At 42.1% G+C, this 26,491-nt stretch overlaps 1 pseudogene; it reads left to right on the top strand.

Annotated features, from left to right (window-relative positions):
- Nucleotides 1-25,922, top strand: part of LOC147430733 (uncharacterized) — a 62,623-nt pseudogene extending 36,701 nt beyond the window's left edge.
- The last annotated feature ends 569 nt before the right edge of the window (nucleotides 25,923-26,491 follow it).

Here is a 26,491-nt window from a genome sequence, read left to right on the forward strand (position 1 = left end):
CGAAAACGGCATCGTCATCAAATTCGTGCGAGAAGGCTGCCACATTTCGACACTAAACAAAGATGGTCAGTATGTCACACTTTTGGTCCCCAAAACTGGGCGTCTTTATCCATTGGGTGACTCATCACCTGCACATGCATCTGCATCATCCATAAAAACACAAGAAAACACACTCAAATGGCATTATAGACTAGGAAATATTTCTCAACATGTTTTGCACCAACTCACTCATCGCCAACTTGCACTAGGTCTTCCCAAGCACCTCACTCACATCACACTTTGTGACGGATGCATTCTTGCTAAAGCACATCATGTCCCATTCCCCACTTCATCATCACGAGCCATTGCACCTCTCGACCTCATCCACTCTGATGTGTGTGGCCCATTGCCCGTCAACTCCCTCACTGGCAATAAGTATATGCTTACTTTTATAGATGATTTCTCAAAATCCTCAACCTTCTCTCATTTTTGCACATTTAAGGCATTAGTTGAGACTAAACATAGCTGTCACATTAAAACTCTCCGCACAGATCATGGTGGGGAATACACTTCTCATGCATTCAAACATCTATGTCTTTCTGCTGGTATTCGACATGAATTCTCCATCACCGACCACCCACAACAAAACGTTCGTGCAAAGCGTAAGAATCGCACACTATTTGAAGCTGCTCGTGCCATGCTTCTTCAAGCTAGCCTCCCAGACACCTATTGGGAAGAAGCTACCGTCACTGCGTGCTACATTCAAAACCGCATTCCATCCACCCTCAATCCTACTACTACACCCTACACCCTCTAGCACGGTCACCCACCTCATCTTGGCCACCTTCACATCTTTGGAAGCATTGCATACCCACTTGTGATGCAACCTTTATCAAAACTATCACCACGTGCTCAACGCACAACTTTTGTCGGCTATGGTGATCGCTTTGGCATCAAGGCATACCGCTTCTATATCCCAGATCATCACAAGTTTATCTTTGCCTGCACCGTCGTCTTTGATGAAGAATTCATCATCTCAAGCAAATCTTCTCCACCATTGCACCCTACATTCTCATCACCAGTCCACTCTTCTCATCAATCTTTGTTGACGGCCTCACCAACACACACACCCATGCAAATTTCCCACCCTTCTAGGCACAATATTGAGTCTCCCTTCACCATCCAAAGGCCTTTCCTCATCGCCGATCCACCTCCTTGTGTCTCGCATTCTCATGCACAGCCAATCGAAAACTGTAATAAAATCTAATATCTAACCAACCCAAATGATTTTCTCATATTAAATTGATCACTTAATGTAGGAGAATAAACGGGAACAAGTGTTAAGATATAGATATGTGCTTATAGATCTATCTCAACACGGGGCCAATGGTAAAGGGGCCCAAAAGGGAGATGGTCTATCAAAGAGCAAGGCTAACCAATGGAGCATAAGACCTTAGGGTTAGCTTCATTGAATACCTCCAATAAATGTGTGAAAAAGTCCTTTGACCTTAGGTAAGCTAGGGCTAAGCTTGAGGTGGGAACCCGGCCCAAGCTCGACGTGCTTGTCCTCCTTGAGGTGCTTGTCATGCTTGAGGTGTTTGTCATGCTTGAGGTGCTTGATTAAGATTCTTGAGGTGCTTGACTGGATCCATGCTTGAGGTGCTTGACTTGCTGCATGATTAAGGTACTTGAGGTGCCTTGAGAAGCTTTCCTGAGATGCTTGTCGGAACACCCCCTAGTTCAAGTGCTTTGTCATGCTTGGTGAGTAACGTGCTTGATCACCTAAAGTCAAAATCATTCCTACAAGAGGGGGGGGCGAGCCCTTTTCCTAGGGGCTAGAGAGAGAACACCCACTCACACACACAAGGGAAGCCGCAACTTGAAGAGGCAGCAAGGACACATGTCAGGTCCCTACCCATGTTACCTTCATGTGTTGCTTGAAGCCTATTGGCTAGGCTTCAAAGGGGTCCAATGATAAATTACTTGAATTATCTAATTGATTTTGCATTTATCAAGTCCTCTCTCTCAAAGGGGAAAGGGGGACACTTGTCCCAAGGCTACCCATGTTGCTTGTAATGGCTCTTGCTTGTGATTGGCTAGGCCTGGAGGGGTCCAATGAGCTTCAAGCATGAGCTACAAGGGGGGGTCGACCCAAGCTAGCTAGGGGCTTGCTTGAGGGGTATACTCACCCACACAAACTCACAAGCACTCTCATTGTGTGCTATGCAAAGTGCAAGATCTCCCTCTCCAAGCAAGTAGAGGTTGAGAGTCTACACCAACACTCTTGGCTATGGAGTGCAAATCCAACCAAGAGCCATGCTTCAATACTTGAGCTTGTCATCTCCTTCTTCTTCATTACTATGCTATTATGTATGCTAGCAACAAGAGTATGATAAGTGAGGAACTAGTTCTTTCTCCTATGAAATGTTTCTTCTTCCTCTTCCCTACCCTCATTCCCTGCTAGCTCTCTCCACCTTCGAAGGTGTTTGAGGTCTTGGGACTGAGGCTTGGGACAATTAAAGCTTTCTTCAAGTTCATGTTATGCTATGATTGTGATGCATGAAGCTTTCCATCTTCATTGCATCACCTAGGTCACAAGGAACACAAAGAATGTATTGTAACAAGTCTCTCTTAATGGGAGAAATCATATTACAAATGCCTATTGGAGGGGGGACCGGCTCCACATAAATCCGGTCCTCAACTGTTGTCATGTTCTCTAAATTCTCTCTCTTGCAAAAGTATTGTTCATGCCAAGTTAACTAATTGCTATGATTATGTTGCTATCTTCAATTATGTCTACCCGCTATGCTCACAAAGTTATTTCTTGAAAGTATTCTCATTAATTTCTGCTATTCTCAAGTTGAATAGGCTAATTCCATTACATTGGTATCAGAGCATTTGGTTTCTCTTTTCTTGCTTAAGAAGAGAGGTCCTTAAGTAGCCTATAAATGGTTGATGTTGTTAATTATAATAGGGTAAGTGGAACTGGGATCTAATATCGGTTTTGTTAAGCCCACTATGTGGGGGATGGTGCACACCTCGGGAGCTTTGGACTTAATAATGGTGTCTTTTTAGACTTGCCTACGGCTTTACCATTATTGAGCCATAGGAAGTCCGAAAGGAGCTAGCCCTTGGCAACTCTGCTATGTTAGACCTACTCCTCTACTCTCTATAATTAACCACTTTGAGCCATGAGTGTAGATACTTAAGAGCCAATTTTCAAAGGCTAAGAGGAGTGGCAACTAAGGTTTTGAATTGCCAAAGCATACACTAAGTACATACATAAAATTTTGTTAACATGGCTGACAATAATCAAGAGAGTAGAATGAACATTGATAGCTTTGATTTTGCACATGAAGGTGCTAATGATGATGCTCCCATGTTTGTGAATTATCTTGTGACTAGGTTGCAACAAGCTATGGGCAACCCTACTTTGCAAGCCGAAGTTACTCAACAACTTCGTGCCTATGGAATTTCCCTTCCTCTCCAAGAGGAGAGAGAGCTTAGGAGGCCTCTTGAAGAGACCCCCAAAAGAAGACTCTCTCCCATTCGAGAGGAGGAATCCAAAGAGAAAGAAAGTAATGAAAGTCCAAGTTCTTATGAAGATGTGGCTCCACGAAGAAGGCGGTCTAGACGATCGCCTACTCCTCCCAAGAGGAAAAGAGCAACCCATAGTCCTTCTCCTCATCACTCTGAAAGGCAAGAGAGGAAACAAAGGAAGAAAAGGGCTAGGAAGAGGTCACCCTCTTCTCCTTCTTCTTCACCTTCCTCCTCTTCTGATGAAAGTTATGGCTATTCTCCTAGAGAATACAAGAGGGGAGGACATCGCAAATCATTTCCTGCATGGCGAAGGTCACAAAATCTAAAGAAGTTTAAGGAGGGAGGAAAGAGTATCTCTTTTCTCACCTACGATGGCACCTTTGGTGCTACTGACAAAGTGTCGGCCTTCATCCAGCAATTTGATGCGGCCTTTGGGGACGAGGGCTTCACAGAGTCCTCCAAGCTACGTCATGTAGCTATGCACTTCCAAAAATCAGCTCGTCAATGGTGGGCTAGCCTTCGTGGCAATGGAGAAGCCCCAAAGACATGGAAAACTCTACGAGTTTCCATCATGAAGCAATTTCTGCCAAGCGATACTAAAGATAAAGTTCTTACCGAATGGCGCGGCTTGAAGCTTCTCTCTCATGAGTCTATCAACAAGTATGTAGACAAGTTTTGGGATTTACATCTCAAAGCTACTGTCTTTCAAAAGATAGACTTTGCCGAGCAAAGACAACAATTCTGTGCGGGATTACCTGAAGAGATGGCCGAATACATCAACTCTCAACGGCCCGGTACTATTACCGAACTAATCCACCACACCATGGTTGCTTCACGCATCAATTTCCATCAAGGGGCTAGACGTAATGTCAAGCCCATGGAAAACAAAGATAAAAATGATGCAAAGGGGAAATCCAATGCTCAAAATAATTCCCAAGGCACTTCCAACAACAACAACAACAACAACAATCGGTCCAAGGAGAAGGGAGTTTACAAAGGTAAAAACAAACTCTCTCCTGAAGAGCTTGAAGCTTTTCGCAAGGACCATAAGTGTTTCAAGTGTGGAGAGCAAGGACATGGCTATCGTTCTTGCCCCAAGAAGAATACTCTCAATGAGACTCCTAGAGCTTCCACCATCGAAGCTCCAAAAGAGGATGCTCATTGCAAAGAATCATCACTCTCCTATGCTTGGGGAAAGGTAAGAGATCATGATGCCTTCATCTTGTTTGACCCTGGCTCTACTCTTAACTTCATATCAATAGAGTTGGCCACCAAGTTGGGAATTCAAACTTTTGAGATGGGAGATATAGTAGTCGCTGATGCAGCTTTCAAGGGACAACAAGCCTCCGTTACTCCCTTGATTGGGAAGTGGAGGCTTCATGTCCAAAGCTATGTCGACAAAGAAGACTTCTTCATCTCTCCTCTCCAACATCAGGATGTTATCCTAGGGGCACCATGGTTTGATCGCATGGCTGCCCACATGAAGTTCTCTGAAAGGAGAATTTACTTCACTTACAAGGGAAAGAACATGTATATAGATGCTAGTGAGCGTGGTCGCACTATTCCACTTGTAAATCCTCTTTCTTTTGATAAGTCAATGAAGAGCTCAGTTTTTGCGTACATGATTTTTGTCAAAGAGTCTCCAAAAGATACTAATGTTTCATCAAATGTAAATGATAGGAATCAAGAAGAGTTAGACTTGTCTAATTTTCTAAAAGGATTCCAAGATGTGTTCATCGATGATATCCCTATGGACTTACCTCCAAAACGAGGGGATGATGACCATCGTATTGAGCTCCTTCCTGGAAGCTCACCACCTAACAAACCTCCTTATCGAGTCTCACAAGCTCAACAAGAGGAGATCATGAGGCAAGTACAAGAGCTGGTAGACAAAGGGATGGTGAGGCCTAGTTCCTCTCCCTTTTGTTCTCCAGTCCTTTTAGTGCAAAAGAAAGATGGTACATACCGTATGTGTGTGGACTATCGAGCACTAAACCATATCACTATCAAAAACAGATTTCCCGTACCTCGGGTAGAAGATCTATTTGATAAGTTACAAGGCTCTACCTACTTCAGTAGGATTGACCTTAAGAGTGGCTATCATCAAATAAGGATAGTGGATGAAGATATCTTAAAGACCGCATTTCGCACAACGTTTGGTCTTTATGAATATCTAGTCATGCCTTTTGGCTTGACTAATGCACCAGCTACGTTCAATCGTTTGATGGAGAAAATTTTTAGACCATATCGAAAATTCACTAGAGTGTTCTTTGATGATATCATCATCTACTCCAAGTCTTTGGAGGAACATAAGCAGCATCTCCAAGTGATTTTTCAAGCATTGAGGGAGAACAAGCTTTATCTCAACCAAAAGAAAAACGAATTCTTCCTTCAAGAGATTCAATACTTAGGTCATATTATCTCTAAAGATGGTATCCAAATGGATCCATCAAAGTTAGAGGTAATAAAAGCATGGCCTAACCCAAGAAATCTACATGAGCTAAGAAGCTTTATTGGTATGTGTGCATACTATAGACGCTTCATAGCAAAATTCTCTCAAGTAGCAGGACCACTACATAACTTAACTAAGAAGAACGTTAAGTTTGTATGGACTGCTAAGGAGCAAAATGCTTTTGAAAAACTCAAAGAGAAGCTTACTTCCCAACCAGTCCTCATGCTTTCGGATCTCTCAAAGCCATTTGAGCTCCAATGTGATGCTTGTGGTGATTGCCTTGGAGCGGTTTTGCTTCAAGAAGGGCATGCCATAGCATATGAGAGCCGAAGGCTCAATGGTGATGAACGAGTCTTGGGCATTTATGAGAAAGAGCTTTTAGCTATTCTACATGTCCTAGACACATGGAAGCACTACCTATTGGGGACTCCATTTATCCTACGAACCGACCACCAAAGTCTCAAGTATTTCATGACGCAAACCAAGCTTTCCGACAAACAAATGATGTGGGCAAATTTTCTTTCGCAATTTAATTTCCATATTGCTCACATAGCTGGTAAGCACAATCAAGTTGCCGATGCACTTTCACGACGACCAAAAGTTAATGCGGTGTCTATAGCTACTCACAATGATCGATCTATCCTCTATAATAGATGAGTATGCTACTGACCCTGACTTTAGAGACATAATGTCAGCCCTTGGTTTGGGGAAGAAAGAGGAACCATTCACCTTGCAGGATGGTTATCTTCTCCACATCAATAGGCTATGTGTTACCCATTCCCTTTGTGAGAAGGTTATGTATGAATCCCATGCTCCTCCATATGCGGGGCATAGAGGTATTCAACCTACTCTCCGAGGAGTAGAGACGTATTTCTATTGGCCTACCATGAAAGTGGACATACAAGAGTATGTTTCAAAATGTGTAGTATGCCAAAAGACCAAGTATGATAGAGGGAAGCAACCTGGATTACTCCAACCATTGCCTATTCCAAATTCACCACGGGAGAGTATATCCATGGATTTCATCTTTGGATTACCCAAGTCTATCCATGGGAATACAAGAATATGGACAATAGTCGACAGGTTTAGCAAGCAAGCACATTTTATTCCTGTCAAAAAGACTATTAAGGCACATCAAATGGCAAATCTCTTCATATCTCAGATTTTCAAGCACCATGGATTACCCTCATCCATCGTGTCAGATAGAGATCCTAGAATGACCAGTAATTTCTGGAAAGGTCTCTTTGAAAATCTAGGAACAAGATTGAATTTCTCTTCAGCCTATCACCCACAAACGGATGGCCAAAGTGAGATAGCCAATCTTACGATACTTGATCTACTCAAGAATTATGTTACCGAAGTAGATCAACGCTCACAATGGGAAAAGTACTTACCTCTTGTAGAGTATGCCTACAATAATACTGTACACACTTCTACGGGAAAAGCACCTTTTGAGATCATTGAGGGAAGACCTAAAAGTCCCTTGCTACTCAAAGTACATGGGAAGATCTTCGCCGCTGATGAGTATAGCCGTGACATACAAGAATCTTTTCAAAAGATTAGGGAGGCTATATCCATCTCTCAACAAAGGCAAAAAGCTGCTGCTGATAAGCACAGAAGAGCCTTAATGTTCAAAGAAAATGATTGGGTCTTACTCAAGTTTCCTAAGGCTCGATTAAGGCAAACGACGGGCAAAAATCCTACGGGCCATCAAAAGTATTATGCTAAACTAGCAAAAAGATATTATGGTCCTTTCCAAATCTTGAAGCCCATCAATGAGACGGCTTATCAACTCAAGTTGCCCAACCATTGGCTTATACACAATGCCTTTCATGTAAGCATACTTAAGCCCTACAAAGGAGAGCCACCAATTGAACCAATTATTGAAGACCCTCCCGAAGTCGAAGACCAAGAAGAGGTGCTACAACCCGAAGCTGTCCTTCGGCATGAAGAGAAGGTACTACGACATGGTAAGATAATCCGACGGTATCTTATTAAGTTCAAAAATTATCCTTTTGAAGATGCTAAATGGATGCAAGGAGTACAACTTAAGGATAGTATGAACCTTGTCAATGCTTACAATGCTACATTAGAGTAAGCAAATGTACAAATTTCTTTTAAAAGACTCATGTTTTTGTCTTATATGACTAGTCCTCTTTTTAATTGTGCACAAATTTAACTAGTATGCATGCTTAGAATCATGTTTGTGATGACGACGTCTCTCAAACACCAAGTAGAATTTGTCACTCTACTTTGGGAGAATGAAATGGACTAAAGAGCAGACATGCTTGCGGCAGCTATGTCTCCCAAGCACCAAATGGATTAGTCATCCATCTTGGAAAGATGTCGTAGGGTAAAAAGGGATCCTTTACCTGCTGAGTACGATTGACTAATGACTAAGACTTTATCTCTTCTACCTCATAGCCGAGGACGACTATGATTTCAAGAGAGAGGTAATGTCATAAAATCTAATATCTAACCAACTCAAATGATTTTCTCATATTAAATTGATCACTTAATGTGGGAGAATAAACAGGAACAAGTGTTAAGATATAGATATGTGCTTATAGATCTATCTCAACACGGGGCCAATGGTAAAGGGGCCCAAAAGGGAGATGGTCTATCAAAGAGCAAGGCTAACCAATGGAGCATAAGACCTTAGGGTTAGCTTCATTGAAGACCTCCAATAAATGTGTGAAAAAGTCCTTTGACCTTAGGTAAGCTAGGGATGAGCTTGAGGTGGGAACCCGGCCCAAGCTCGACGTGCTTGTCCTGCTTGAGGTGCTTGTCGTGCTTCAGGTGTTTGCCATGCTTGAGGTGCTTGATTAATATGCTTGAGGTGCTTGACTGGCTCCATGCTTGAGGTGCTTGACTTGCTGCATGATTAAGGTACTTGAGGTGCCTTGAGAAGCTTGCCTGAGATGCTTGTGGGAACACCCCCTAGTTCAAGTGCTTTGTCATGCTTGGTGAGTAAGGTGCTTGATCACCTAAAGTCAAAAGCATTCCTACAAGAGGGGGGGCGAGCCCTTTTCCTAGGGGCTAGAGAGAGAACACCCACTCACACACACAAGGGAAGCCCCAACTTGAAGAGGCAGCAAGGACACATGTCAGGTCCCTACCCATGTTACCTTCATGTGTTGCTTGAAGCCTATTGGATAGGATTCAAAGGGTTCCAATGATAAATTACTTGAATTATCTAATTGATTTTGCATTTCTCAAGTCCTCTCTCTCAAAGGGGAAAGGGGGACACTTGTCCCAAGGCTACCCATGTTGCTTGTAATGGCTCCTACTTGTAATTGGCTAGGCCTGGAGGGGTCCAATGAGCTTCAAGCATGAGCTACAAGGGGGGGTCGACCCAAGCTAGCTAGGGGATTGCTTGAGGGGTATACTCACCCACACACACTCACAAGCACTCTCATTGTGTTCTATGCAAAGTGCAAGAGCTCCCTCTCCAAGCAAGTAGAGGTTGAGAGCCTACACCAACACTCTTGGCTATGTAGTGCAAATCCAACCAAGAGCCATGCTTCAATGCTTGAGCTTGTCATCTCCTTCTTCTTCATTACTATGCTATTATGTATGCTAGCAGCAAGAGTATGATAAGTGAGGAACTAGTTCTTTCTCCTATGAAATGTTTCTTCTTCCTCTTCCCTACCCTCATTCCCTGCTAGCTCTCTCCACCTTCGAAGGTGTTTGAGGTCTTGGGACTGAGTCTTGGGACAATTAAAGCTTTCTTCAAGTTCATGTTATGCTATGATTGTGATGCATGAAGCTTTCCATCTTCATTTCATCACCTAGGTCACAAGGAACACAAAGAATGTATTGTAACAAGTCTCTCTTAATGGGAGAAATCATAATACAAATGCCTATTGGAGGGGGGACCGGCTCCACATAAATCCAGTCCTCAACTGTTGTCATGTTCTCTAAATTCTCTGTCTTGCAAAAGTATTGTTCATGCCAAGTTAACTAATTGCTATGATTATGTTGCTATCTTCAATTATGTCTACCCGCTATGCTCACAAAGTTATTTCTTGAAAGTATTCTCATTAATTTCCGCTATTCTCAAGTTGAATAGGCTAATTCCATTACAGCAACACTCTTGCACAACCTCTTACACCCATCTCCTCACAGTTGACACCATCACCAACACCGTCCATCCCGACTGCCGCTACTTCTATCACACCGCAGACACTTGGTGCTCCACCTCATGAGCTCCCATCACCTTCGCTACCGGTCTCACCTTTTTTCCGCAACTCCCACGAAACCTTGCCAGTTACTCCCATCCCAGCAGATGTCGACAAAGTCGAGCCTCATAGCTCCACTTGTGCCACCTCGCCATCAAAACACACTTAGGATATACAATTGGACCAAGCCGCCTCTAGCTCACATTGTTGCACCCGCTCTCTTCGCGAGATCTATGAAGCCACCAATTTCTCTGTTGTCCTCAGTGATGAAATGATTCTTGAACATCCACCAGAGCCTCTTGAAGATGCCCTTCCCCTCTCCATTCTCGATGCCCTCGGTTATAGCGAGAGCAAGGCGTGGCATGCCGCCATATTGGATGAACTCCAAGCACTCAAAGAAGCTAACACTTGGGAGCTTGTGCCACCTCCTAGGAATCATAACATTGTATCTTGCAAATGGCTATTAAAGAAGAAATACCACCCCAACGGCTTAGTTGATCGCTACAAGGCACGCCTTGTCGCTCACGACTTCAATCAACAACAAGACTACAATATCTACATGTGGCAAATCTCTAAAGGCATGGCTATCTTAGGCGCATCGGATGACATTCCTCTTCTTGGCACATCGGAGTACATGATTCTGCAAGCGATTCACTGCATCTCTCACGCCTCATCTTGTAATTTTAGTTTGATTCCTACTGGATGAACTTCTCATTGAGGGGGGATAGCATGTATCTACGACATGGCTACTTCACAAAGCTTTTTTGTTCATCAATGTCAATGCGCTACAACGAGAAGTCCACCCTTAAGGGGGGATGTAAAAGTAACTTATGGTTTTAATAAGTGTGGACTTCTTTCCACCTACCTCTTTTCCCAAATTCCTTACACCTAATTCCCACATGGACCCCTTTTACCTATGCAAGCCTCAACATGTGTCTATTCCCACCTACCTATAACTCACATGTGATGGATAATCCTCACTCCCTCAACTTGTATATAAATTCCATTAGTTGCCCTCATTTGTAACAAGGTCTTCATTCTCCATTCAAGTGCAATCTATTGTCATTGCTCTATTTCTATCTTGCACTCTCTTATGTCTTGACATTAGCATATTAATTAATAGTGATATTAATCACATTTAAGTTAATCTCTAAGTTCTCACAGAAGTCGCTTCCCATCGATCAGGACCGTTGCATTGATTTTGAAGACGTCTTTACACGGTCTCAATCGGAGTCTAAAGCTGAAGCATGCAGAGAAAGATAGGGTGGAACTGGAAGGACGGCTGGAATCGAAGCTGAGGGGCAAGGCGAAGAGGGAGATAATCAACCAGTTTCAGAGGCGCGAGACAATATGGTTGCTTCGTGTTCTTGAAGACATTGTTAGTTAACCCTTCCAGATTAATTTGTTGAGGGAATAATTTGGGAGTTCACAAGTAGGGGGTACCAGCTGGAGTTTATTCTAATATAACAGATAATCACAAGAGATACTTCGGGAAATATAGAGGAGCGAGAAATGGAAGGAGGCTACGTGGAGGCCATGCTCTTCCCTTCCCAATTTGGGAATGTGGGATCATTCTGTGTGTGTGTGTGTGTGAACAACATCACAAAGCATAGAGCAGAGACATACAGAATCTCTCTCTCTCTCTCTCTCTCTCTCTCTCTCTCTCTCTCTCTCTCTCTCTCTCTCTCTCTCTCTCTCTCTCTCGTGACGGCATCACAAAGCAGATTTGGTGCGATCGACTGAGGGGAGAGGCAAGAGAGTCAAGACATCTGTCACTGATCTCTCTCTCTCTCTCTCTCTCTATGTCCAAGCGGAGTGCTGCAAGGGACTCTCTCTCTCTCTCTCTCTCTCTCTCTCTCTCTCTCTCTCTCTCTCTCTCTCTCTCTCTCTCTCTCTCTCTCTCTCTCTCTCTCTCTCTCTCTCTGTGAGTCACACACTTCGTCGGGGTCTACTTGCAGACCTGTGCTGTGTGAATTGCTGCTGAGTGGTCGGAGGAAGATGGCTTGAAGATGCCTCGTTAAAGATTCCGAGGCATCTTCCACCTATTGTATTTTTTGTTAAGTCTACCAGTAGGCACTACCAGTACTCGAGGGGTACACTATGCAATCATGTTAATGTATAACGTGAGTTTAAAAGGAGGTGTTTTACAATGCAAAAATTTTGGGCAATTTAACAGAGATACATTAAAATAAGGGATTTATATATTCAATTTTGGAAAAATTTCCTAAAATAAGGGGTCATTCTATTCATTATGACATGTTAAAAGAGGGGTTTTTTTAATACCCTGTGACGCACGTTATATAGGGGCCGGGGTACTGAATGGTGAACCCCTCGAGTACCAGTATAAGTATGTGCCCACGATCTTGAACAAAAGGAAAATCGGACATAATTATGCTAACCAAAAATTATGCTCTGCGAGGCATCAGCCACATGAGAGACAGCAGAGAACATCCGTCTTTTACCAACAACTTTAACGCATGCATATAAGGTGATCACATTTGGAGAAGATTGGCTGGAAGCGAGCAAGGTGAAGAGAGAAATAATCCCCCCGTTTAAAAGTCACAAAACGTGGGTACTCCGTTTTGCTTCCTGAATCCAGATAATATAATCTAGGGAAAATTACCAAAATACCCCTCTAATTTGTGGAAATTCCTAAAATACCCCTCTAATTTCAAACATTCCCAAAATACCCTTGTATCTATTTTAGGTGGATTGTTCATGATTTCTTAATCTTTATTCTGTTTTGACAATGTATATTCGTTTTTTAGTGCTTAGCATGTAATTTGTCACAAATTACCTCCCAAAAAAAGACAATTATGTCTAAAAATAATGAAGCAATTCATCTCCAAAGCCTACATAACCAACTCAAATTCTAGTTTAGTATCTTGTATTCATAGACAATCAGTCTTCTAATGAAAAGCTATAATTTTTTTAATTTTTGGATAAATTTACTCTCACAACCAGGGGTATTTTGGGAATTTTTGAAATTTGAAGGGTATTTTGGAATTTTTCATAAATTAGAGGGGTATTTTGGTAATTTTCCCTATAATCTATCTATATCTATACTATAGATAATGGGGGGAGGAATTCCGCCCCTCTGCTCCCTGCCAGTGTTCATTGTGCACAGTGAGACAGTGTGTGTGTGTGTGAGAGAGAGAGAGAGAGAGAGAGAGAGAGAGAGAGAGAGAGAGAGAGAGAGAGAGAGAGAGAGATTCCAATACCTTTCGCGTGGTCGTCTGCATCCCCGACATCTTCGCTCTTCGGAATTCCTTCCCCTTGATAGCATGCAATGAACAGTAGGAAACACCCCCTTGAAAAGGAGAGGACCTACTTACCTGACCCCGCTCCTCTCAAAATTTGAATCTGCAAACCCCCTCCCTCCTCTCTCTCTTCTTGGCCTTTTCTTAATCCTGAAGGAGGTATAGGTACGCTCTCTCTCTCTCTCTCTCTCTCTCTCTCTCTCTCTCTCTCTCTCTCACACACACACACACACACACACACACACACACACACACACACGCACACAGAATCAACTTGCTCTTCTCTTTCTGCAATGTGGAGATGTATGCGTGGGATAGTCTGTTGCACTTCTCTTTCTACAAAGTGGGGATGTATGTGTGGGATAGATAGCATGCGCACATGCCTACCACCAGTGGCTTCTCCCGGCCAAAAAGAGCTCCGAGCCCACCATAGGCCCGCCATGCTCCTGCACCCAGCCACCGTGAGACTCACTGTCGCCATCGGAACTTCACCCCTGTTGCCTTAACGGTCACCCGCGGCGAGAGACATTTTCCTAGAGGGAAAATGTTTTATTGGCTTCCACAGATGATGGTATGACTGAGAGAGTTTAGTTTTGAGATCTGCATCGTCATTACGGTCATGGCTGGAGCATGTGCGCATAGTGCCGACCGGGTGGTGAAGTTCATGACTCGATCGGCAAGCCACCGGGACCCTTCGCATGTGTGAAGGCTAAGCGAGAGAGAGAGAGAGAGAGAGAGAGAGAGAGAGAGAGAGAGAGAGAGAGAGAGAGAGAGAGAGAGAGAGAGAGAGAGAGAGAGAGAGAGAGAGAGAGAGAGAGAGAGAGAGAGAGAGAGAGAGAGAGAGAGAGAGAGAGAGAGAGAGAGAGAGAGAGAGAGAGAGAGAGAGAGAGAGAGAGAGAGAGAGAGAGAGAGAGAGAGAGAGATAGAGAGAGAGAGAGAGAGAGTCAACTTGCTCTTTGTTGGGGTATAAAGCCCAATGTGGTTGCCCAGGTAAGTGGGCGGGCCTCCAGGTATGTACACATATTCTTTTGTAAAAACCTAATAAGAACTCACTATGCTCTACATATTACAGTAGAGCGAGTTCATCATATCGTTGTGCTCTTCTTCTCGCACTCTCTCTCGTGTTGCACTTCCGCTCGTACTCCTTCAACTGGTATCAGAGCTCAGATCGAGGCTCGGGGCAGCACTGCAGGAGGCTAGAGTCATCAACTCAGATTAGAGTGAAATTCGACAGGCGAAGACACGGCCCCAAATCTCGTGGGAAAGGGCGAAGGGCTTGGTGTTGTCATAATTTCATTCTGAGGTCATCTCGGCCACCGTTCCGCTTCGACAAAGGTCTGCGCAGGCCATTTTCGACTATGTGGTCTCGACGGGTGCAGATCCGACTCTGCAAATTTGGGGTTTTCGGCCTATGATTGCAGGTGCTGAGGATATCAACACTCCCAGAGTGTTGATTTGTGGCTGTCTACACATCGAAGGACGGATCACAGTTCTTGGAGGCATGTCACATACGACACAGGCGCATCTACACACAGACTGTAGGCGACATCCACTAGTTCATCAGGTAGCTTGTGCTTGCTGCTTGATATTCCAGATTTCATCCTGACATTGCAGGTACTTCCACATGGGATGTATTGTCAGAGATGATGTATGTCTGTTGAGGGTTTGCTGGCTGTGAGTCACGCAGCAAACAACCGCCGCAACGGGCATACAGTGGGAAACTTGTGGATGTATGACTTTGTGGGAAGTCTATGTACTGTCAAATTTACTGCAGCCTTTGTTGAGGGTCGAGTGAGGTTTTATTGAGATGGGGGATTCTCGAATGTTGAGATCCTTTCGGTGATACAAGTCTTGGAGCGATCCCTCGAGCACCCTTACATAGGCAGCTAGGATGTATTGACTGTGAGTTAGACAGTTGGGATTGCATCTTTGCTTTACTGCTGTTGAGGAATTATCGCAGTCTAAGCTTACAGGACAGTGATAGGACAGTGAGAGATAGTACAGGTGCAGGACAGGTTTACCCGCAGCTTACAGTGTTAGAGAGACAGTGTTTTTTGCGCTGTTTTTTGGTCTGTTTTTAGTACACCAGAGCCATTTTACAAAGGAGACTCTGCCAAAATTTTTGCAGAATCTGAAGCTTTCTTGGTTCATTTGACAGGTTGATATTGGTTCAGAGGTCAGTTTACAGGGGAAGCGTAGCTATGGCTGGATCACAGGACACTGCTCTTTACAATATCAAGAAGCTGGATGGAACCAATTTCCCATTGTGGAAGAAGCAGATTTGGCACGTGTTGGTACAAAAGAAGCAGATAAAACCTATAAAGCTCAAGGGGATAAAACCAGAAGATATGGACGAAGATGAATGGAGCGAAATGGATGAATTGGCACTTTCTACCATTATGCTGACTTTGGCAGAAAGCGTTTACTTCAATGTAGCAGACAAGATGTCGGCTTATCAAGCATGGTTAAAGCTGAGTGATCTTTATGAGAAGCAGAGTGTAGCTTCACAGGTATACTGGCTTAAGAAGCTTGTTGACTTGAAGATGAAAGAAGGGACACCTATGTCCAATCATCTGAATGAATTCAACACAATCTATAGTCAGTTGTCAGCTCAAGGTGTCAAGTTTGATGAACCTGTTAGAGCTATGTTCCCGTTGATCACATTGCCGGAAAGCTGGGACACTTTTCGCACAACTTTGAGTAATTCTGCACCTCCAGATGGTTTGAACATAGCAGGTGTAGAAGGAAGTCTGCTTACCGAAGAAACCAATAGAAAGACAATGGACAAAGGCAAAGGAATAGCCTTAGTTGTCAGGGGAAGGACCAAAGAAAAGTACAAAGGTGGAAAGAGGAATCAGTCTCGTAGCAAGTCCCGTAGTGCTAAAGGCAAGAGTGACATAGAATGCTACCATTGTGGCAAGAAGGGTCACATGAAAAGAGACTGCAGAGAATGGAAAGCAGAAAAAGGCTAAGAGAAAGCTGAAGACCATGGTGAGAAGAACAAGTCCTCAGTGAAGATTCAAGAAATAAATGTGACGGACACTGTTGCAGAGGATGACAGTCTAATGTCAGGAGACATCTACTTCTTGAAGAATACAATGGACTCAGCTCTTCTTACAGCATCTGATGGAAATGCACTGAGTGACTGGATCATAGACTCAGGGGCATCACTTCATGTGTCTCCAAACAAGGAGTGGTTTACCTCTTATGTGACCACTAAAGATCATGTTCGGCTAGGCAATGGGCAGACATGTGAGATCTTAGGTGTTGGAGATGTTCAATTGAAGTTTCAGAATGGCTCTTCTTTCACGCTGAAGAATGTGAGACATGTTCCCACAATTACAAAGAGCTTGATCAGCACAGGTTTACTTGATGATGCTGGCTACGTCACCATTTTTGGACAGAACATGTGGAAGATATCCAAGGGTTCTATGACAGTAGCACATGGAGTGAAGTCTGGAGGACTTTACATGATTTATGTATCAAATGTCTCTAAAAACGTAATCAATGTAACCGAGCAGCCGAACGTTTCTTTTTGGCATAGCCGGCTAGGACATATGTCCAAGAAGGGAATGGAAATCTTGTCTCGTTCTGGTTATTTGCCTGGCTTTTCATTTAATGACTTTGAATTCTGTGAACATTGTCTGTATGGTAAGCAAAAACAACAGCCACATAAGCATAGAAGCAGTAGAAGAGATACACAGTTGGCACTTGTTCATAGTGATTTGTGTGGACCTATGCCTAACCTATCTCTAGGGGGAGCCTATTACTTTATGACATTTATAGATGATTACTCGAGGAAAGTATGGGTTTACTTTCTCAAGCACAAGGATGAAGCGTTTAGTGTTTTCAAAACGTTTGGGACACTTGTGGAGAATCAGAGTGGCAAGAAGCTTAAAAGCTTACGCACTGACAATGGTGGAGAGTATGTTTCAAAGGCCTTTCAGGACTTTTGTGAGTCAAAAGGTATAAAACGTGAACTTACTGCTCCTTACAATCCTCCTCAAAATGGTGTTGCTGAGAGGATGAATAGGACCATACAAGAGAAGGTCAGAAGTATGTTATCTAATGCATAGCTGCCAAATGGGTTTTGGGCTAAAGCTGTATCAACAGCTGTTCATCTTGTAAATATATCTCCTAGCAAGGTTTTGCAAAAGGATTCAGTGCCAGAGATGGTATGGTCAGGCAAAATGCCCTCATACAAGCATCTCAGAGTCTTTGGCTGTGAGGCATATACTCACGTTCCAAAGGAATTTAGGAACAAACTTGAGCCAAAGAGTAAAAAGTGCATCTTTCTAGGCTATGGTAATTCTGGTGAGATGGGGTACAGACTTTGGGATCCCGAATCCTGAAAGGTTGTCCGCAGCAATGATGTTCACTTTAATGAATCCAAATATCATTCTAAACCAGAGAGGGTTGAGGAAATTAGAAGAGTTGTCTTCCAAGAAGATGGACTTGCACGTGCAAGACAAAATGTCAGGGCTCAAGAGGGGCAAGGGCAAGATAGAGTGGAGCCACAGGTTGTGGCTGAGCCTGAGCCACCTATTGTGCGTAGATCTGGACGTGTCACGCGACCTCCTGATAGGTTTGTTCCATCTATGAACTATGTCATGTTGACTGATTGCAATGAGCCTTCATGTTACAAGGAAGCAATGCAAATGAAGGACTCCGGGAATTGGCAATTGGCCATGCAGTCAGAGATGACAGCTCTGCATAAAAACTAGATATGGAAGCTAGTTAAATTACCACGGGGTAAAAAGGCTCTACCCTGTAAATGAGTTTACAGGTATAAGATCACCGCTCATGATAGTCAGCCAAAGTACAAAGCAAGGCTTGTTGCCAAGGGCTTTAAGCAAGAACAAGGCATTGACTTTGATGAATTCTTCTCTCCGGTGGTCAAGATGACTACATTGAGATGCTTTCTTGCATTGGTTGCCATATTAGATTTGGTGTTGCACCAAATGGATGTCAAGACAGCGTTCTTGCATGGTGATTTAGATGTGGAAATTTACATGCAGCAGCCAGAAGGGTTTGTTGAGAAAGGCAAGGAAGATTGGGTATGCCAGTTGTTACAGAGTCTTTATGGCTTAAAACAATCACCGAGGGCATGGTACCATAAATTCCACAAGTTTATGCTTTCTCAAGGCTACAAACGTAGTGAGTTCGATCACTGTCTATATACAAAGAAGGCTAAGGATGGCAGTTGGCTGATCCTTATTTTGTATGTGGATGACATGTTGATTGCTGGCAAGCACTTGGAAGAAATTTCAGCTTTGAAGTCAAAGATGGCAAAATCGTTTGACATGAAAGACATGGGTGAGGCAAGTCATATACTTGGTATGCGCATTGAGAGAGACAGATCAAAGAAGTTGATTTGGTTATCTCAAACATAGTATATTGACAAGGTTTTGCAACGTTTCAATATGGAGAAGGGAAAGGCATTGAGTGTTCCATTGCCACCATATGTGAAACTTAGCAAACAAGATTGTCCTGTGTCTGAGGAAGAACAGGCTGAAATGGATAAGATTCCATATGCGTCTGCAGTGGGTAGTTTGATGTATGCAATGATTGCTACTCGCCCAGACATTGCATTTGCAGTAGGAGTAGTAAGTCGATACATGTCAAACCCAGGCAAGAAACATTGGGAGGCAGTGAAAGGAATATTGAGATACCTGAAAGCTACAAAGAGTATGCGTATATGCTATGGGAGTCAGGAGCTAAGTGTAAAGGGTTTTACAGACTCAGATTATGCAGGTGACTTAGACAACCGAAGGTCTACGTCAGGGTATGTCTTTACATTGGCTGGTGGAGCAGTATCATGGCGTTCTAGATTACAAGATTGTGTTACTCAGTCTACTACAGAGGCTGAATATGTTGCAGCATCAGAGGCATGCAAAGAATCATTTTGGCTTAATTGACTAGTAACAGATTTGGGAATCAAAGAAGAGATGCCTGTGTTATATTGTGATAGTCAAAGTGCTATACAATTGGCTCGCAATCCAGTTTATCACTCAAAGACAAAGCATGTGGATGTGAAGTATCATTTCATAAGGGAAATGCTCGAGGATAAGCAACTTCAGCTTGTCAAAGTTCACACCACAGAAAATCCTGCTGATCTACTTACAAAGGACTTCCCTCAGAGAGCTTTGCGCATTTTCGCAAGCAGATAGGTGTAGGATAGTACATCTCTTGTATATTAGCTTGTATAGTAGCTTCTCTCACACTTAAAGTACCACATTGGACTTTAAGTGGGAGGTTGTTGGGGTATAAAGCCCAATGTGGTCGCCCAGGTAAGTGGGCGGGCCGCCAGGTATGTACACATATTCTTTTGTAAAAAACTAATAAGAACTCACTATGCTCTACACATTACAGTAGAGCGAGTTCACCATATCGTCGTGCTCTTCTTCTCGCACTCTCTCTCGCGTCGCACTTCCACTCGTACTCCTTCACTCTTCTCTTTCTACAATGTGGGGATGTAAGCGTGGGATAGAGAGAGAGAGAGAGAGAGAGAGAGAGAGAGAGAGAGAGAGAGAGAGAGAGAGAGAGAGAGAGAGAAAGAGAGAGAGAGAGAGAGAGAGAGAGAGAGAGAGAGAGAGAGAGAGAGAGAGTCGTGTGCTATCATGAAATAGCTGGTGTGTGCATTTTGCATGACGGAGGGGATGATTTATGTGTGTTTGTGTGTGTGTGTGTGTGTGTGTGTGTGAGAGAGAGAGAGAGAGAGTCATTTGATACCATGCAGTAGCCTGCAGGTTGATCCCCTGCCACTCTCCCAACACTGCATCCCCATGTGCCTCTTCCATGTCGTAGACACTTGCTTACATCATAGCTCTTTGCTGTCCATCATCGTTTTTAATGTTGCTTCTATTCTACATCATTCACAATAGCTTGATTTTGTGTTCACAGAGAAATTCTTAGGCCCAGAACTCTAATCTATGCAATAGATTCAGTTGGGTTTGTGTATTGCTTTTGTACCTATGTGCGTTTGATGTGAAAGAAGAATGAACCTCCTATCCAAACGTAGTTAAATTTGTTTCATGCTGGACCTAGACATGTAGAGATGCCTTTCAAAGAGATCATAATGTTCTTCATACAGTTCATAACGGTGGCGAAGTGTTGATGAACTACACTGAGGGAGGAGCGTACAATAATCTATTAGAAGAAGGCAGGGTGATGTAAGCTGAAAACCAGAGAGAGGGAGAGGAGGATAAACGACCTTTTGCTTCACATCAGCATGGGTGTTGTCACCTCCAAAATTTGGGATCTCCAAGGTCTCCTCACGAGTGATTAATCCTAGCTGCTATTGAGTATTGCAGGATGCCCAAGAAAATGTGCACTGATCTGGCCCATTCTTGCGAGAGGTCTACACATATCTTTGTGTATGGCCTTGAAGTGTGTTGAAGCTACACTTTACTGGACAATCAACTAGGTTTCACTCTCTCTAGCAGAGTTGGCAAAGTGGGTCTCTCTCTCTCCCAGCTCCCTCTGTGTGTGTACGTCTGTGCACGTGCATACGGGTGCATGCACATAGAAGCTATGTGTGTTTATGCATTGCGGTTCAAAGAGGATTTGAAACTCGCACATGAGGCTTCGTGATTTTCATTGCACAAAGACGATTATACTTTGCACGAGTGTTAAAGAATTCTCCTCATCGATTGGCACAGCCTTGGTTGACATGTAAGACAAATGTGGTGCACTTCATAAAGCACAAAAAGTGATTAAGGCGCTTCCTATCCGAGATGTTGACTCTTGGAATGCACTGATAAGTTTAACTTGGGTAGGGCCAAGAAGCTCTAGGCTTTTTTTGGCCGGATATAAGTATGTCTCTCCAGATGCAATCACATATGCTTGCATCTTGAAGGCAAACATGCAAGGAAAGAGAATAAGTCTTTCTTTTGTAAGTTCACTTGAAGACTATGCTAAGAAGATGGATTTGTACCAAGGGGCCATGCCACCGCCGAAGGCGGCGCCGTTTTACTAGTGGTAATTGTATTTAGTAAGTTCCTAGTAAAGCATGGAAGTCTTAAGGGCATCGGTGGAGAGTTGGATAAAGCTTATTGAATTAGTGTTTCATGGAAACTAAATGATACCTAGCTTGTATTTTTCCCGTTCCTTTTTCTTTTTGTATTTTTTCTTTAATACGAATCAAAGGTATGTCGGCATGATTTTGAGGAATGCGGTGTTTAAGCCAAATCTACAAAGATTCCAAGGGAAGGGGTAACGAGTTGAAAAATGAGAGAGGATGGGGGAGGGGACATGCCAACATGCAACAATTGTTGTGGGTGGGGAATATGAAAAAATAATATTTTTAATATGGTAAGAGTGTCGACATCAAGAAACATCGTGAGTGTGTTGGACTCGGTGGGTGCACTATGTGATCATATTAATGTATAATGTGAGTTCGAAAGAAAGATTTTTAAAATGTTTAAATTTTAGGCACTTTAATAGAGATACATTAAAATAAGGGATTTTTATATTCAATTTTGAAAAAAAAATCTTAAAATAAGGGGTCATTTTATTCATTCTTCAAGGTGGTAGGTAGAAGGGATTTGGTATGCAACAATTATTAATGGAATATTTTTAAGTATTCAAAACAGCATAGGAGAGAACTTTGATATTTTTATTCTTGAGACATAAGCATTCAAAACCTCAAATAATATCAATCTTTCTATGTAGATTAACTAAATGTATCAAAATACATGGTACATACACAATTGGGGTGCCCAAACCCTTGGTTTTAATGTCATCATGGAGAACTCAAGATTTTCAAGAGTTTTTGTACGATAAAAAATTCAAAATAGAGTTCAAGCAATGAGATTTAATTGAGTTAGGGAGCCCAAAAAAATACGTAGTTTCTTGGTTTCAATATATAAAGTTATTTGTAGTTGTCAAATTGCACTAGAATAACCCCAATTCCACGAGGGGACCTTTGGAAGACCAAAATTATGCTCTTATTCAGCACGTGCTCAAGTATGAAATTATGTCTATAACTTGCATGTGACTTGGAAACTTGTTTTTAAAGTGCATTACATTTTTTTGTAACACTAAGTGAAAACAGTTGGCTTTTATAAACATGAAAAAGGTCATCTCTACAAAAAGATATAAGAAATTTATGATTTTTTAGGCAAAACAGCTTCTTGAAATAATCTATGGCTTAGAACTTACTAGATTTCTAACCATACGGATTGTATTTTGACATGGAGAAAAATCCAATGTTTTCTTTCCCTCATAACCAACCTATGGTAGAAGCAAGGTATAATAAACTTCTTTCTAGCTTGACAAATAAATTACCAAAACTTGAAAGGAAAACAGGACACTTTAGTGTCTCAAGACACTTAAGTGTCTCTAGGCACTTAAGTTTCCAATTACAAAACTAGTGTTAAGGCCAGAGGGTACTGGGAAATGGCCTACTCCATCCAACTTGCCCGGCCCCTTTATAGGTTAGTCAAGCTCATGTGCTCAGTTCTCACCTAACTTGTCTGGACCCCTTTATAGGTTAGTTGAGCTCCCATGCTCAGTCATGTAAACCACTTACATGCAAAACAGGATGAATACAAGAATTTTCAAGAGAAGAAAGTTTGTAGACCATATCACCAACTCGCTAGAGTATTTTTAAAAGGTCCACAATATTTAGGGGACAATTTAGGGCTTTGTGAATATTTTGTAGCACACATAAAAATACATTTTCTCCTTCCATGAAGGTTACTTGTTGACGTTACTCAGTATAATTTTTATATCTATTTTATGCTTGTTGAACATTTTGATGAGAAATTTTCAGCATATGCATATGGTCTTGGATAAAGTCTTTGACTTGCTAAATTTTCTCAGTAGCCAATCTCACCAAAACTGGTGATCTAGGTTGAGAACTATACATAAGCATGAAAGGACTAAAGCATGTTGTAACATGCTTAGCACTATTATAAGAAAACTCCAAAAGAGGGAAGTAATCTTTCCAATTGGATTTTTTATTGCTAACTTATGTGTGTAGCATATCCTCTAGTACTTGGTTGACTCGTTCAGTTTGCCTAGTATCCATCTTTTGATGATTACAATATTGACAATGAGTTGTATTCCTACGCATTTACAAACAACTCTTCAAAAGTGATTGTTAAATTTGGAATCAGTATCACTGACATGTTCTTGGGAAATCCATATAACTTGTATACTATTGTTAACAAACAGTTTGGCAAACTCTAGATTTTTAATAGTGGACTTGGTCTAAATAAACTTATAGAGTTAATTTAACCTATCTACAACCACCTATATCGAGTCATGTCCTCGGACAGTGGTTGGTAGACCCACAATAAAATTCATAGAAATACTCTCCCATTTACCATTGGGAATCTCCAACAAATGTAAGGACCTCTTGTCTTCAAGTTCTCTACTTTATTAACTTGATATTTTTGGCAATGCAAGAAATAATCTTGAACATACCCATGTAAATTTGACTAGTAAAACTGCTATCACATGAGTGCATACATTTTTTTTATGCTAGGGTGCCTTGCACTAGGACAATTAATATATTCGTAAAGAATTTGGCATCAAATGTTTATGTCCGTTGGTACACAAACTCTCTCCTTGTGGAATAGGTATCCATCACCTATGGAAGAAGTCTTCCATCTAATTGTAAGCTGTAGATAGAGATTTTAGGTAGATACACATTAGTACCCCGTGAGCAATTAATATGCACTAGCTATGCAACCTAGAGCTAGAGATAGAGGAGAATTACATATGGTGGTGTTGTATTATCAGGTACGGGGACAATATCTTTGTCTTTTTAGAGAGGGGTTTGGACCTATACAGAGACAAATAAGAAATTTCTTTTGAAGTAGTAGCTCCTAGCAAGACCCTGGAATATCACTTTTCAGCTCATGGGACTCTTCTAGAAAGAGATATAGAGATTAGTAGATCTGGACATCCCTTAACCTCTCACAAATCACATCACCAACATATTTACCATTGGAATATACATGCCATTACCGAGAGTCATAGAGAAACTCCTACAAGATTATTTGCAGCAGAGAAGAGATTCACCATGATGGAGTGGCCTATGAGAGAGTTTAGGTGAGGGTACTTAAAAGGGCAATCCACTGAGGAGATCAAGCTTTGGTAGATAGGCTGCATGTTTCAACTGTCTCACTTATTAGTTCACATTTTAGTTTTTTTAATCTTCATCTTACGTAAATTTTGTAGTGGACATTTGGATCATATGATGATTGTGATGTAACATTATGGTCTCATAGGTCTTTAAGACTTTTTGCAGATGTAAATAAACATTCCATTCTCTCTCTCTCTCTCTCTCTCTCTCTCTCTCTCTCTCTCTCTCTCTCTCTCTCTCTCTCTCTCTCTCTCTCTCTCTCTCTCTCTCTCTCTCTCTTTCTTCGGATAGATCTTCAAGGCCTCTTGGGATAGTTTCCTACGACATGTGTGGATGTGTGTGCCGGCTAATAAAAAGAGGAAAATGGTATAAACTTTCTATCACCCAAGTATGGTAGATTGGATATGCCATTTTCCTCTTGAATAACAGGTCTCGAGTTCAACTCTCTTCATTCAATAGATTTTGAAGGTCTTTTGGGATAGTTTCGTATGACGTTAAAATTCTCGTTTCATCGTGTGTGTGTGGATGTGGGTGTACTAAAGAGGAAAATGGTATAACCTTTCTATCACCCAAGTATGGTAGATTGGTAATGCCATTTCCCTCTTGAATAACACGTCTTGCACTCAACTCTCCTCGTCGGATAGATCTTTAAGGTCTCTTGGGATAGTTTCCTGCAACATTAAAATTCTCTTGTTGTGGACTAGAGTCAAGCTCATTGGACATATGAAATCCTTCTCCTCCTCTCTCTCTCTCTCTCTCTCTCTCACACACACACACACACACACACATTTTTTTTAAAAAGCATTTTTAAAGAAAAGCATTTTTTAGTAACTCTCCCTCACAGTATATATCATGGTTTAAGACTGTAGGTTGTGTCTCTACTCAAGGATCATATACTCTCGTGACTTCAATGATCGTAGCAATGGACAACATATCGCTCAAGTCATGGGAATCAGTGCAAAGAATCCTTCGCTTTGTTATTGGGCCAGGTAGCAAAGTGCTGCTCACAGCCTGTGTCCTTGATACTTTAGGGCATGCACTAAAAATAAATACAATGTAATTTCACATGTGATAGTATGTGCATACCTAGTAGAGACGAAGATGAAGCTACTAATCTCCTCTTGGAAACAATGAGCCTGACTTTGCACCACCACCACATCAACTCCATATTGGTTTGGGATAGGAGGAGGAACTAGAGGTGCACATTGTGAAGAGAATGTGTGCCATGCTGGTAAGCAATGAGAGAGACGTCGTAGATGGATGAGCTAGAGATCAAAATTGGTTTTGGATCTCATTCAATGACAAAGTTATGGTAGCATACATGGAGTGTAGGGGTGCAAGAGCTCATCCTTAAGAGCTTCAAGGATTCATTAAATGAGGAGCTTCTAGGCCAAAGCCTTTGGATTTGTTCCTAGAGAGTCTTATTTTTGTGGAGATTATAGAATTCTAGGGGCATGAGACTTGTGGTGAAGACATTGTCCCCTTGGTCCTTGAGTTCCTCTTGATATACTACCACATTCTCCTTTCTAGTGTTTCTTTATGCACATGGCAGACTGGTACCACCTTGATGTTGGTAGTATGGGACATCTTTGTCCACAACATTTTCCTTCCCTTTGAGTTGGTCTTTTGGTGGCTGGTACGAGTGATGGAATTTCTCCACACTCTTTGCTCTCTACTCTCTCTAAGTATTTCACTCACACAATGAGCTAGGCTAACCTAATGGACATGACTACAGGCTCAAGTGGATGTGAAAAAGTTTCATGCTCTAACCTCCTTCCTACTCTCCCTGAGTGTGTCTCTACTCCATGTGACAAATCTATTCCCGTTTTGCCAGTCTCAGAGCCTCTTATGGCTTTGCAATTACTTTTCAATGGCATTCCCCAAAAGTTAATGTGTTAGTGCTAGTAGAAGAAGTTTTCAATTTCCTAGGCTTCTTTGATCCATTAGATAAGTGTTTTGAAATTTTTTCATATAAATATATATA

The sequence above is a fragment of the Adiantum capillus-veneris genome, chromosome 21 (genome assembly GCF_014529385.1).
Source record: "Adiantum capillus-veneris isolate H3 chromosome 21, ASM1452938v2, whole genome shotgun sequence".
Taxonomy (NCBI): Eukaryota; Viridiplantae; Streptophyta; class Polypodiopsida; order Polypodiales; family Pteridaceae; genus Adiantum; species Adiantum capillus-veneris.